Source organism: Camelus dromedarius, chromosome 28 (genome assembly GCF_036321535.1).
Source record: "Camelus dromedarius isolate mCamDro1 chromosome 28, mCamDro1.pat, whole genome shotgun sequence".
In the NCBI taxonomy this organism is placed as follows: Eukaryota; Metazoa; Chordata; class Mammalia; order Artiodactyla; family Camelidae; genus Camelus; species Camelus dromedarius.
The window spans coordinates 26811725-26827245 of record NC_087463.1 but is presented as its reverse complement, the minus strand read 5'-3'; positions in this window follow the sequence as shown (position 1 = coordinate 26827245).

The following is a 15521-nucleotide window of genomic DNA, read 5'->3' as shown; positions in this document are numbered from 1 at the left end:
AATATAAGGCCCAAAATATAAATAATTAAAATAATTCAAACAAAAATAACCAGTATTCAAGCAATTCTGTGAATCTGTCATCTGAGCATTTTTTAACTTAATTGAGCATAGATAATTTGTGCTATGGAGAAGAAGAACTCAATTTTATTGGGGATTTTTATAAATTTGAACAATTTAAACATTGAAAAAATATATCTACACTCTTGCCTCTTGTTATCTGCAATGGCGCTCCTTAAAGAGTCCCACGCGGTTGGCTGGAAACTCAAAGCCAGCAAAGGGGTGTGTCTGGAACCACTTGGAGCTGTTGGAAGTGGACGTCCGTGTCTTTATCCCTGTGTGGCTGTGACTCCCAGGGGCTGCTCAGTGTGGCGCCGGCTGCAGATAGTCCCTGGGCTGACCCGACCCCTGGAGCTTTGTGCTGCCGTGAGAACAAAGGAGCCTCCGCGTATCTCAGGAGTTCAAGAACTTTCTGGAACTCTCCACTGAACGATTTGCAGAGCCAAGTTATTGATATGTCTTAAAAATAAATGACAACAGCAACTTTGTTTGAAGATGTCAACTTTAATCGTTTTTTGGTTTGTTTTGTTTAATCTGTGAGTTTTGGTTCAAGTAAGTGAGCTTTTGCTTCAAGCCAATTACAACCCTAAAAACAAATGAAATGTAATTACCTTTTTATTGACACATTAAAAGGAAATAAGTAGTGTGGTCAGTAGCTACGCTCTCCCCTGAAGGTGTTGCTGCCCCCAGGGCCGCGTGGGCTCGGGCCGGCCCGATGGGATGTGGGCAGCGCTGGGAGAGGCTGCCTGGGCGGGAGGGCGGGATGCAGACAGAACACACACAGAAGCACAGGGATTCCTGATACAGATTTGTTCTGAAAATCAGAGAAGCGCAGACCCTTGGCTGAAACGCGTCAGGGGTAAAATGCCTCTTTTTCAGATGCTACATATGCTGCTTTTGACTTCTGGTGACGGTATCCAAGGGGCTGCGCCTGTGACCACGGGTCCCCAGGTGGTTACGGTCTTGATCACAACGTGGACGTGGGGGGTCACTGCGTCTCAGGCCCCGGGAGAGGCACCACACTGCGGTGAGGCTCAGCACCCGGCAGGAGCTGGGGGCGCAGGTGTGAGGCACATGCAGGGACGGGGTGACACCTGTCCTCACGGAGCACAGTGGTGGGTGACGGGCAGGATGAGACATGCCCCCACCCTGACCCTCTGTGACCTGGGCCCAGGGGACAGAGCAGGGTGGCCTCTGCGGCCACCACGCCCGATGGCAGGTCTGCGGTGCCCTGAGCGATGGTTGTGCGCTCGTCACCCCCATGTCTGAGGCAGGTGCCTCAGGCCACGTCAGGTCACGGGGACCAGACGGCACAGACGGGACATCGCCAGAGCCCCGCGAGGTGGTCGTGCCTGGGTGCCGTGGGTCACACTTGGGTCTGTGCTTCTTCACAAGGCCCCTGTTGTGGGGAGAAGAACGCAGGGCTGTTCCCAAGATCGCCGCTCTGCGACGGGCAGGTGCTACCTTGAGGTGAAGGTTGCGCCCAATGTCCTGCAGAGAAGACAGAGACACAGTCTCAGATGCTGCCCCTGGCCGTCCCCAGAGCTGGGCTGGGGGCCTCCCTCCATGTGCCCACCACGTGCCAGCCTGCAAGGCACGATCTGTGTTTCACTCTCCGTTGTACCCGAGACCATGAAGCGGGGTTGGTTGCCCATAAATCTCGCTGATCAGGCAGATGAAGTTGGTTGTGTTGGCCGCAGAATTTTCTGATTAAACTTCACTTTTGTGCTCTCCATCCTGGAGGGAGTGTAAAACGTGTAGCAGAGGGGCTGGCAGTGTGTGCGACCACCGACGGCCCCTCAGAACAGACGGCAGCCCGGGCCTGGAGCCTCATCTTGGGCCGAGACGTCCAGCCCCTAACTGGGGGTGAGGGGGTGAGGGGGGTCCGACATGTCTAGGAATGAGGGCCAAACAATGACGTTTCCAAGATGTGCTTTTTTCGCCACTAAAACCTTACATTTATTCAAAATTAAGTCAGGGCCGATATTTTTGGGATGTGGATTTTTAGTATCTGCTGTAATTACAGCAAAAATGGTCTTAAATTGAAGCATAAAATGTGGATTTCATGGCAATTCAGATTCACACTGAAAGGGAGTCTTGTCTAGTTTGTTTAAAAATGTATTTGCTGAGACCCTGCTGGTTGCAAGGCCCTGCCGAGCGCCAGGCGCGGAGGAAGGGTGGCGTGCAAGCCTTCTGCCCTCGTCTACCTGAGATGAGCCAGAGGAGCGGGAATAACTGGGAACTCCAAGCGTGAGCTACAGCAGCGTTGACGTGCCCAGTAGCCAAGCTCCTACTTGACCTTATTAGCAACTATATTCCATGTTTACATGCTTATTCATAAACAAGAATAAAGCAGCTAAATAAAGTCAGGAAAAGCTCGTCGCCGCCTCATGTGGTTTCCGGTGTCCATTCTCATTTCCACTCGAGCACAGAAGGGCATTATCTGCAGCAGGCGTCAGTGTGGACTCAGTGGTGAGGGCTGCAGTATTGGGGGCGTTCATTATTAAACACTATTAACATTAGTGGTTACCCCACAATTGTGCTGAAAACCCAGCTCATTCACTCTGGGGGGTAAAGTTTCACAGAGGTAATTCCAGTACCTCTGGAATTTTCATGAAAATGACCTTTTTGATAAACCCCAGAAAGACACAGTGACACATTGGTTAAACCTCGTGTGTCAGACAAAAGCATCGTGAGGTTTGGAGACACGTAGTGACGTCTGCGATGACGGGTCACTAGCAGGGACCAGGAAGCACGTAGGAGCCATTCCAAGTTTATCGGCAAATAGGAATAATGCGACCAAATTCAGGGGGTCCAGAAAGTGTAGCAAATAGTGATAATAACAAACGACGTGTACGAACTACTTACGAGGTGCCAGTCCCTGTTCTGAACACTTGCTTTCTATTAGCGCCCGTGTCCCGACGAGTGACCCTGGGATGCGGCCGCTGTTAGGCCAGCACGTCCAAGCCGAGAGGCGAGCGTCCCCAGGAAGAGCGCCGTGCAGCGCCCTCCGCAGTCGCGCAGCCAGTAAGCGGAGGAGCCGGGATTCAAGCCCGGGACCGCCGGGCCCCTGCCAGGGGCTGCAGCCTGCCTGCACGCCTCTTACGGCAAACGCTCTCTCGGGCGTCCGCGCGTGGCTGTAGGAAGCTTCTCTTGTGGTTCTTGTCGGACCGTGCTTTCACCCTCGTGATGCAGAGCAGAACAAGGCAGGGGCCTCTGCACGGCGTGACCCGTACCTTCAAGGCGCAGCCCCTCCCGGCTGGGCGCCGGGTGTCACAGGGCCCGGGGGGACGGCGCCCAGCGGCTCCAGCCCCCCCCCCCCCCCCCGCCCGGGAGGCCCTGCCCCTCGCGGCCCCGCCTCTGGCCGGCTCCGGGCAGACGAGCCCTCTCAGTTAAGGGCCGTGGGGACCCCCGTGTGGACTTCCGGGCTCTTGCCCCAACAGCGGCCTCCGCTCCGGGGCCCCCGCCTGAAGGTGGCAGCCCCGCCCCCGGCGTCAGGCCGCCCTGGGCCTCCAGTTTGCAGGGGGCCTTGCACCCCCCACGGGGCTGCGCCGCGTGTCTCCCTCCTCCCGCCTGTGCTGTGCGACACCCGAGCCCCCAACACGCCCGGCTTTACCGCTGCTCGCAGGCAGGGCTGATGCACACAGGCAGCCTTGCGGTGGCCACAGGCCGTACCTGGAAGGAGCCAGCGCTGAGCACAGCCAGCCTCGGAGACTGCCTCTGGGATGAGAGGGTGAAGGAGGAGATGGTTTCAGATCAGCCAAAGCTAAGAAGTGTGTCGCTACAGAAGGGCCCAGCAAGAAAGAGCAGAGGCGGCGAGGGACCACAGCTGGGGGAGCGAGGCCGCAAGGAGGGAGAGCGGGCACGGAGAGGGGCTCAGAGATCGTGGAGACTTTAAACCGTTTTCTCCAGGGTCTACAGAAATACTCTTCGACCGACTTCCTCCGAAGCTCTCCTTCTCTTTCATGTGTAATTGCATCGTGGACACACTGTGAGTGGCACTGAAGTCATAAACATTTGAAGTTTCATGAACCTGCATTTGCCACAGCGGAGGTAATGGATGTTTGCATCAGCAGTTTTGAGCAAACACTTGATAACGTGCAACCTTCAAAGACCTGGAACGGTCGCGAAGTCACTGAGCAGATCCCTCTGCTAAGGCAGTAACTGGGAAAATGATTTTTCTGCACAGATCAGTCGGGATCGGAGACGTGCGGCCGCCCTGACGCGCGCTTGGCCAGCTGGCTGAGCAGCTCACGCCCTTGCCCCCTGTGATCCGTCCCGCGCTGCTCACCACACGCGGACGCTCGAGCGATTTGGCTTCTGCCTTATGTGCGCCTCTTCCAGGAAGGAGGCGCCAACAGGGCTGCCCTGCAGCGGGGTGGGTGAGTGAACTCACTTACGGGTGCTTGTTTGGGAAAGGAAGCCCCTGGTCACACAACAGAAGCGTGTTTGTACTCGGTGCAGCTCTAGTTAATAATGTCTCCAATTAGGATGGCCCATTCACGGTAACTTGCAACGGTTTCCCATTTGACTGTCTCTTTCAAACATGACTCATTTAACACACACGTACCTTACACATTCCATTTTTGAAAATTATAAGATAACGTATAACATTTTAGCGACACAACATTTTCACTGGTTGAGAAGATGTTTCTGCTTGTGTTGAGTAGTAAGATGGACCGCAGACGGGGAGAGACAGTGCCTTTGCGACCTTGTGTGGCGCTTTGGAAGAACTGAAAGTCTCGAGCTAAGCTGTCACATTCCCAGATGACTGGCAGCTCGGCTCGGTCGCCGCCTTATGGCTCTCCAGCACTCCCTTGGCGCCCCAGGTCCCCAGGTTCTTCGAAATGAAATGTTAGCCATTGGGATGAGAGCTGTGTTAGCCTCACAAAGCAGGTTCAGTCCTACCACATTTGGGTTCTGTTCGAATCTCAGTGGGCAACTGGATAATCTACCCACCGCTTTCCCTCCCCACGAGCCGCGGGGGTGCAGTTCAGGTGTTTGATTCATGAGAAAATTACTTGCAAATGATAGTCTGGACTTCACCCAACACCAAATTATCAACATTCAGCACCAGGGCCATCCTGTGGGTGGGGGCTGGAGGCAGGATGGCAGTCTCGCACCAAAGTGATCGATGGGGAGGAAAGAAATTGCCGACTGTGCCATCACTTCCAAAAGCATTGCCCTTTGCCAATGTGAGGACGGGATCTGAGTAAAACGCAACAAAGTAGCAGGACAGGGTGAGGCAGGAACACACTTGCGGGAGCTCTGCAGCCAGTGGCCGGGCTTGTTTTTATTTGCTGCGTCGCAATGTACTAACATGAGGTCCACACGCCACATGCACAGGTGGGAGTGTGAACACGAGGGCCATTGGAGCTGTGAATTTTCCCAACAAACCACAATTACGGAACCGTGCTGCATAATTTGAGGCAGATTCATAGCTGAAGAATTCTTGAAGGAATGCCTACAATTACACCTGTGCCTCATTAGCTAAATTGATATTTGCCACGTTGGAAGGAGAGCAAAATAGACTTGAAAGTTTCTTCCATTAGCATCCAAAAAGAGCACAGAAAACGCTAGTCAGACTGGGGAAAAATCCCAGATTCTCCTATGTAGCATAAAACAGAGGAACAAAGCCACAGGATAACTTGAACGTGGGAACCTCAGAATCATAACAATTGTATTTTGTTAGTAAGTCACACGTGTGCCCTTCCCGTGCCGGTGAGTGTGGGTGTAAGAAGTGTGGTGGCACTTGTGGTTTCCATCATTTTACACCCAAGTTATGTCTGTGCATCTCAAACCTCTGTGTGTGTGTGAGTTTATTCATTCTTCGTTTGCAACGGCTGTATTTTTAAGTTGAGATGTAACTGACACATACTGCTGTGTTAATGTTGGGCACACGGCGTAACGGTTTGATGAGACTGCTGTATTTTTAACAGCTTTGCTGAGGTGCGGTGCGCGGTGCACACATCGACAGGTTTTGATACCTGTACATACTCATGAAACCATTGTCACAATGAACAGGTGGACACAGCCTCACAGCCACCGTGGGGCTGGGCCTCGGATCTATTTTATGGGGTGTGTGGGCTTCAGTCTTCATGTCTGTGCTGTAAACGTCTGCCTGGTGAGCCTTTGTGATGGAGGATGGAAAGACGAAAGAAAACGATGCTGGCAATGAATGACCCAGAGAGTAGAGGAGTGGTAGGAATTTACATGAGCTGTTAGCACCGCAGCTGTTCCTGGGGCTGCTGCGTAGAAGTAGGCGATCTCTTAAAAGCGCTAGCTGAGGCGAAGCAAGTCCCTCTTTCTTGATTTCTAATTTGTTTGCAGACTGGGAGGTAAATTCTCCGTCTCCACTGGAAAAGAGGGAGCTAGCCCTCACATCAAGCTCTCTGTCCCTTTTGCTTCTCATTCTCAGATGGAGATGAGAAGGGAAAAGGAGTTTCCTGGCTGGAAGCTGGTAAAGAGCACGCAAACAGCATCATCTGGGAAGTTCAGCCTTAACGGCACCCTTTTGACGTTCTTGAATACGTGGGAAAATTTCACTGTCAAAAACGTCCCAGTCTTACAACATTTACAGAAACCAGGCTATCTGGTCAACATCCAAAACTTCCCCCTGGGAAGCAAGGCCTTAGCATTAGATAGAAAAAAGGAAAACACATTTCCCCAGTCTGAGATAGCCCTGGGAGGCGGGAGGAGGCGGCGCGTTCCTCTCACGCTCTCCTCCGGGTCCCGCCTGGCAGGCGTCTGTGCCGGGAGCGTGCCCGGGGCTACAGTAAGTATGGTGTGCAGGACGCAGAGGCGGGCCTGGCTGCCTTTCCTGGGACCCATCCTTCTTTCCGAGCGCTGCTCAGATACAAGACTGACAGCTGGACTCCATCACTTGGATTAATGGGTTAAACCTGACATCTTTTTAGTATTTTCGGTTTTATTTTCTTTATCAGCTTGACTTCCATGCTCCGGGTGCGCGCGCCACAATATTCCTTTAAAAGTACACTTGTCAGGCTCCATTTGCCACCAGCTACTCTGACGGTGACATCGGCTGTGCCTGTGGTTTACCTTTTGACCTTCTGGAAGCAGCAGATGGGTCCAGCAGTAAATCCCGATTACTAGCGAAGGGGCCGATAGCTTGGAGAGGCAGAAATAAGAGTCGGGCACTGTTACGCTGTGATTCTTGTTATCTGCTCTGACATGGAGTTGTGAGCCCTGTCGGGGGGGTGATGGGCGACTCAGACCGCCAGTCCGTCTTCCATCCGCCACCCCTCCCCCGCCGGTCCCCTTCCCTTCTTCCTGTCCCCTCCCCTCCCTCTACTGCTGTCTCCCTCCCTTAGTTACACATTTGACAGGTGCCTGACAGCCTCACACGATTTTACAAATTCCCCTAGAATTCAGTTCTCCCCGAACTTCTACCGCTGTGCTGTGTGGCCTGGCCAAATCCCAGCCCCTCTCTGTGCCTCCGGCCTATTAACATCCCTAAGGCTTCAGAAACAGCGAATTCAGGAAGTGCCTTCATGGCACGATTCACGCTCTTCTGATAAATGTAGGAAGTCCTTATTGCTACTTCTTTTCGTGTATGTGGGGCTGCAAGAGGGCCTTGAAATGGTTTAAACCTGAGAGGCAAGGGCTTCTCACCTCGAGCTGACCGCTCCTGGGTGGGCGTGGGGAGGAGGAGGCCTGGGCCTCAGCTCGCAGACAGGGCTCTTATTTAAAAACGTTCAGACGGGAGTATTCTACCCTATCAGGAAATGACAAGCATGTTGCTGCTCACGTTTACTTATGAATTTTGAAAAGCCTCTTTAATTCCCTTTGGCAGATGAACAACAGGCGAGAAGATATCACGACACACCACTGACGTGCCGTGTTTTTCCCTGAGGTGGGTTCCAGACTGTCCTGGCTTAGCAGGAAGCTGCGCTCTGTGTGCTTTCTCCTTTGAAACGTGCATTTAAAGGGTTACCAAAAAGGCGTATTTTCAAAAGGTTTGGAAAACTCATAAAAGCAGCGCAGCTTCTGTGAAAGTTTGTTCCCTGTTGAATTCCTCCTTGATAACAGTTTTGGCGTCACATCTGTAAACCTGTTTTCATTTTTAGCCCCGTCACCTCTGCAGGTGAGACACCAGCTTCTACACAATTAGCAGTCCCAGCTCTGCAGGGCCCGTAGCACTGGTGGCAGGTGTACGTAGGGATGGCCTTTGGGGCACCGCGGCCAAGGATGAGTTTACCACATTTGTCTAATAAAGTCACAAATAAATCCCCAGGGCAAGCAGACAGTATTCTGCAAGTACAAACTGCAATCACATCTGAAAAAAAAGGTGCCTGTCACAAAATTAAAGCTGGTTTTCCTCCTTCATAGAATGTTGACTCTGGACAGGAAAAAGTAACAAATAGGATGTTACCTTTCGTGTCACAAGTTGTCCTGTTTTTTGTTAATGAACTATTTTTGCTGTGCATTGTCACACCCCTCCTTCCCTGGTTCCGAAGGCAGCGGGGAGCCACGTCACCTCCCTAACGAGCCCGTCGGCGAGGCTGGCCGTCAGACCCCGTGTGAACAGTCATTTCACAAGTGAGTGGATGTGGCTGAGCCAATGAATAACCCCGCAGCAGCGCTTCACAGCTAAGCCGGTGGCAGGAAGCGCCCCGCGCAGGCGGGAGGAGCGGGCTCCGACGCAGTGACGGGTGTGGACGCGGACCTGGCGACCTACTACCGGGCCGAGGAGCCGGCCTTGCCAGCGGAAGTAGATACGACGTAAAGCTGGCGTTTTTACTTCCAGTTTTGAGCTGTGTAAACTGTTTCAATTCCCACGTGGTAATCCGGGGTTCGCAACAAAGGAGTGTGTGTGCCTGTGTGTGCGGTGCCTTGTGTTGGGGTGGGAGCGTGGGCAAGTGTGTGTGCATTTAAATTGCACATGCTTTTTGTGTAAACACCCAGGTTTTACTTCCTTTTTCTCTCTTTCTTCTTCTTCTTTTTTTTTTTTTTTAACACAGCCAGGTGCTTTGTTAGGTTTTATCCCCACGTGCAGAAACAAAAGTAGCCAACAACCCAAGGGCTAACGTGCTGATTATCAGCGGCTGCACAAGCCCCCCCAGAGCATCTCCTCCATAACCCCTGGGAAAATTCTGACACATGAACTGTTTGCATTAGCATCAATCAGAAAACAACGAACTGGTGCCAACCCAGGGACAGAGGAGGGAGATGTGTGTTACGTACCTTGGGGCAGCGATGCCCAAAGTGGGCAGCACCCCCAGTCCACTCACCTTGGAACCGTCTGGGTGTCGCCCGTGCCTGCGCGGCCCCGGTGCGCCTGCCGAGTGACAGCCGTGCGGGAGCGAGCACGGAGAGGGACAGCCACCGGCAGTGCCAGCAAAGCCGTCGGGCTCCCTTCCTTCTGTTGTGGCAGCACCAGGTGCGCAGGGACAAGCATTTAAGCACACGCATGGTGACGCCACAATCACGCGCAATAAACACCCCCTTGGCCTATACAAGGCACTTCGTAAATAAATACACAATAATATTCATAAAATATCCACGTCTCTCTCAAAAAGTTTTATCTTCAAAATTTAAACCTACTACAGTGGGGAAGGTACAGCTCAGGGGCAGAGCATGTGCTTCACATGCACAAGGTCCTGGGTTCGATCCCCAGCACCTCCTCTAAAAATAAAGAAACCTAATTACCTCGTTCCAAATAAAAAATAATTAATACAATAATAAATAAGTAAAATATTGAAAAAACTACTACGATGCTGAAATTTTCTCTTGCTAGCAGCAAAAGCACCCCACCAAACACCCGTGTCTAACAGCCCAGAGCCTCACTGACATTTCAGATTATTTCCGAGGTCGCTGGGTTTCCACAGATTCTGAAAGACTCAGCCAGGCAACAGCCTGCGACAGTCTTGGTGTCACTCACGCAACCGGGTGCTGTTGTCTAAGATGGGGTAGCTGCCTGACCAGCTCCAGACTAGGGCTGTATTTTTAAATTTGGGGGCAAAACACGAAAGAGGAAAGAAATATTTTCTCACTTTCAAGAAAGTTTGCAGGCAGAATAATTAAAGCTCCTGAACATTTTAGACCTTTTTTTTTTTTTTCAAACGTAGAAACTCTTTGACGTCAGCAGAAACTGTTCTGATTTCTTTGTCTTTTCTATTCAATTAGCCCAACACTGGGCAGTGGAAAAAGTTCAGAAAAATGTTAGCTAAATGAGAATTTACAAGTGGGTTAGTACCCCAAGTATTAAATAAACATAATCTGTAAAAAAAAAAAAAAAGGGAGAACATTTCTTAAGATACAGGCTCTAAGTTCCTTTGTTGAAGGAATTTTAATATTCATAAAATAAAACATTTTCCATTTTCAAGACTTGGAAAAACATGAGTGTCGTGGAAGAGAGAGAAGCCACTCGTTCCCTGGAATCCACAGGGTCTGTACGTCTGTAAAGATTTGTAGTACTTAAGAGATGATGGTACGAGACATATGGTTTAATCATGATGTATTTAAGCTTTTGCTTATCTGCTTAAGAATTTATTTTTCCTCTAATTCCATTCATTGTTATTCCAATTTGAGTCATGGCTTATTTTCCCTAAAAGGAAAAAATACATATAAATATTCATACAGCAAATGTAATTTTTCAAAGTGCCCCAAACAGCAGCATGGAACGTCTGACGCGCTCTGAGCAGCGACTGTCCGTTTTTGACACTGTCGGTGCGGGCGCACGCGGGCAGAATCTCCGCGTAATCCTCGGAGGAAGATAATGAACCGGCAGCAGGGCGCCGTGATTTATATCTTGACGTTATTATGTTTGTGTCAGTTCAGCTCTCTTTATTTCTCTAAAACTCTGCCTTTATCATTAGTCCTGACAAGTCCCTTATTTTTAGAATAGATTGAGGTGAGTGATAAGAACTCACAGGAACGCGGCTGTTCGCTGTTTCACCATATTTCTGTTGTTCTGAGTCCTCGCAGGATCTTTTTCCTTAGTGCAGACTGTGAGCACGGACGGGGACGTCCACGCGAGGGGCAGAGACAGAGAAGCATCTCGACAGACACGTTACTGCATAAAAACAGATCTGCAGTGAGGACCTCACGGCACAGGGAGCTGTATTCAACTTCTTGTAATGACATACGATGGAGAAGGAGCTGAACAGAAAAAATATGCTTGTGTAGGTGTCAGTGAGTCGCTTTGCGGAACAGCTGAATCTAACGCTGCAAATCAACTACCTTTCAATAAAAATTTTAAAAGAAAAAAAACAAAAGCTTCTTGAGAAACAACACACTCAGTGCAAGGAACCGGGGTCACTTTCTAACAAAACCGTGCACATCCCGGTAAAGAAGCCAAAGGCGGTTTTATCCCCAAGGACCACGGCCATCCATAACTGAGATGGCTAACTGGGCCATCACACGTGAAGGACAGTTTCCTCCTGGGGTTTCAGTTAGAAAACTGGAAGCAGTGATTATGAGAGGGACAGACTGTCACACCCAGGTGGCTGAAACGTGGGGAACTGCGAATATTCTGATCGACATTGCCGGCCACCTCCGCCCTGTCTGAAGAGCTGTTTCCTGTGGCTCAGCCTGGTAGCTTAAAACATTTATCTCTCAATGCTGCAGGTTTTTCTAGCTTAGAAATGCAACGTTCAGTATTGTTTCCCTGCTGACGGCCCCCAAACGGCGGCCAGCTTCGGAGCGCGGGGACACCGTGGAGGTCCTCGGGAGGTGATGCCCGTGGGAAGCGGTTTGCTCCAAAACAGCTCCCTGGCTTTCGGTCTCAGGGTTGGGGCGCTGACACAGCCCACCAAGTTCTGGGAGCACCGAGGGAAGGAGGCTCGCAGGGACCAGACGCGTAGCTTGAGGTACTGGATGGACGCTCAGCTGGAGCTGCACGAAGGGCCAGGCGCCCTCAGCCGAGCGAGGCTGCGAAACCAGGGGGCTCCCGGGGGTGGCCCAGGGAGGGGCGTGGCTGGAAGAGACACTGACCACGAGTGGACCCTTGGGAACCTGGCGTTTATAACATGGGAGGAGACCGGTTCCAAGTGGAGGGTGTGATGGCAGCCCCCAGGCTGTCTTCCCTTCCGGGGCCTGGACCCCAGAGCACTCAGTCTGGCTCCAGCCTGCCCCGTCCACCAGCCTGCCCCGCCGGCCCCCCGCAGGGACGTCTGCATCTGTTTCACCTCTTGGGTAAACTTCAGCAGCTCACGCTCACCTCTTCCCACAGCTCTGGGGCTGAGCAGAGTCCTCACCTACATTCGTTCTCTGATCAACACCTGGTTGATCTCAGCACCTGATTCACACGGTACCTGGAGGCCAGTGGACATTCAGGATGTTTTTCTTTTTTAGTCAAGGTGTAACTGACATGCGACTTTACTTGAGTGCCAGGGGCACAACATAGCAGCTTGATATTTGTGTATACAGATCTTCCTTGATTTGTGATGAGGTTCTGGCCCAATAAACCCATTGTAAGCTGAAAATACCGTTAATTTGAAAATGCATTTATACACCTAGCCTGCTGAACACCCTAGCTTAGCCTGGCCCGCCTTAAACACGCTCAGAACACTTGCGTTCACCTCCTCGGGGAGGACCATCTAACGTAAAGCCTGTTCTAGACTGAAGTGTGGAATGTACCATCTGATTTGTTGATCCTGTACCAGAAGTGCAAACACACCGCTTGTCTGGGTGGAGAGCTGTTGTCAGTGCATCGGCTGCTCCTCTGTGTGGTGGCTGGGAACCTCCGTCCAGCATCATGGGAGACGACCAGACCCACATCACCAGCCTGGGAGAAAAGCAAAATTCAAAACTTGGAGTTCAGCTACGGCCAGATGCGTGTCCCTCCCCACCGTCCTGAAGTCTGAAAACCCTGTGTCAGAACACTGCGAAGTCGGGCACCGTGCGTATTGCGGGATGATCCCCACCGTGGGTCTAGTAACATCCATTGCCGTAAAGTTACAGCTTGCTTCTTGTAACATGACTGTTGAAGGGATAATGGCACAAAATAATTAGATCCAAAAAGGGTTTGTAAAATGTTAAGATGTCAGCTACAGGATTTGCATAAACAAAGAAACAAAAACACCTGCAACATAGATGTGGTCTCACCTTATAAAACGGAAACATAAGAATGGAAGTCCAGCCCACTGCAGGCAGAACTAGCAGACACTGGAAATTACCCTCTGGCGTGAGACACCCGGCATACGCGCGTGCGTGTGCGTGTGTGTGTGTGGCGTGTGTGCAGGCAGGCAGGCAGGTGTACACACACACGCACACACACTATAAAACACAGAGTGGGTGTAAGAGAAGGGCACTGATCCAGAGAGAATCAGTGGAGGCTGCTGAGTTCTAGACGCCCAGGTGGAACCAAGGCTGGACGGACACCCCGACTGGGTGGGCTGGGACCCTGCTGCCCCTGGGGTTTAATCCCCTGCAGGACGGATGTGATGAAGACCAGAGCCGGCAGGAGCTGGACCCTGAATAAACAGAACCCACAGCACAGGCGTGATGAGGAGAATGACTAAGAGCTAAGTCACCACTGTATAAATTAAAACTGTTGTGAATGTTTCAACAATGTCAGCTTCATTTATCTATTAATCCGGGGAGACACTTACTTCCACTAAAACAGAATACGTGTCTCCAACACTTGAGGTTTCACGCAGAACAAGTTGAACTGTTACAAACACACGCTGGGCGGGGCCGGCTCAGGAGACGTGAGGGTAAAGAGCAAGTGTCCCCGAGCGCTGGCTCCTGCCTCCCCGCGCGAGGGTCCCCTCACCGCGCTGAGATGTTACGGACTGCGTGCGTTATTGATGCCTTTCGCCATCAATGTTTTTAATCAATTTCCTCCCTTTTACGAAGATTTAAGAGGCAAAAGGAAATGTGACAGAAATATCTGACGCGTTTGTCTTCTCTCGTAGACCAAGTAGCTCATAGAAAGTAGGCGTGTGTGCTCCATGTTCACAGAGGGTGACGTGTGGACGGGGACTTCAAAGGACGCGGTCCTCCGGCTCCGCGGACAGTCCCCGAGGTTCAGCGTCGGGGCTCCTGTGGACAGGCGACGGCAGGAGTCGCCTGCTGCTCAGGTGGGACCCCGGGCCCCGGGCGTCCTGAGCCCCCTGCACCCAGCTCCTGTGCGACACGGTCGGAAGGTGTCCTCGGGGAGGGACGCCTGTGACCGAGGTTTTGCCTGGGACAGTCGTCAGGACCCCTGCTTTCTGAGAGAAGGCGCATCACTCCCGATCACAGCGGCTGCCGGAACTCGAGGTGCACAGAGCCTGTCGCGTCTGTGACAGAAGCCGCACGCACGCTCGCTCGCCGCCGTCTTCAGCTGGATCGCAGTTTATCATACTTACATCTTCTTATGTGGCTTCTGTATTGACCAATTGATTTCAAACTCATTTTATGGAAATCTTGCTGTTTGATTAGATTGCCTTCCAGTGCCTGGAAGCCATGCTTTTCATTAATAACAAGTGTTGTCCTGGTCAGAGGAGGGGCTGTTGTGAGTTTTAAAAGCCTGCTTCACATATAGTCGATCAAGGGCTGGAGACAGCCCATCGCCGAGCCTGCGGACCCACCCGCGTGGCCACCTCTTCAATTAGGGAGCAAACGGCCGAGGAAAGATGTATGCGGAGCATCCGAGTGAGTAACGGAGACAGACAAATGAAATTTACTAAATCAGGATGAAATACATTTCTGAGCCGGTGTCAGCCCGGCCCTCTATGGGAGGATGGAAATAAAATTGATCGACTGGCCACAGTGCAGGAGCAGAGGTCCCATCGGAGGCTGCTTGTACTTTAGTTAATGGCGTGTTTGAAAATGATCGGACAAGAGCAATGTTATCCCCACTATATCACTCGGGTTGTTTTTGGTTCTTGGTTGGTTCCTCTCTCTCTCTCTCTTTCCTCTGACAGTATGCTGAAAGTCACTGGATGTAAGTTTGCGGTTTTCCTGAAGTTCCCTAAGAAACCTCAAAAATCATCTTAATCGGCTCGAAATAATTCTTCTCTCACAGTGATGCTTGAATTCTGCAGGCATGACTTTGCCTGTGGCTACCTGCATGTCTCCTGAAGAGATGTGGCCCTGCCGGCATCCTCTGGCACCAAGGGCAGAGCACAGAGACCAGCTCACCGCAGGGGCCACTCGGTGGTTCTGAAGTCTCATGTGCACTTTCCGTTTCAGTAACGACAACACATGTTTGCTGTACCGACTTAAATTGAAATCCTTTGATGGCCAGTAAGAGAGAAAACCTCTCAATGCGGTGGGGCAGCCAGGCTGGGGGTGGGCTGGGGGCCCTCACTGTGGCTTTCGGCTAACACTCCAGCCTGGGCATCACGTGAGTGGTCCCCAGCTGTGATGTGTTTCTGGGCACAGCGAGCCCCCTCGGCAGACGCGGAACTGGGGTGGTTGACTCCCAGTCCCTCTGGCTTTCGAAGCTGAGAACAAAGTAGAAGAGACACAATCGCAGACAAGAGGCAGGACTATTTCTATACACCAGAGCCTGG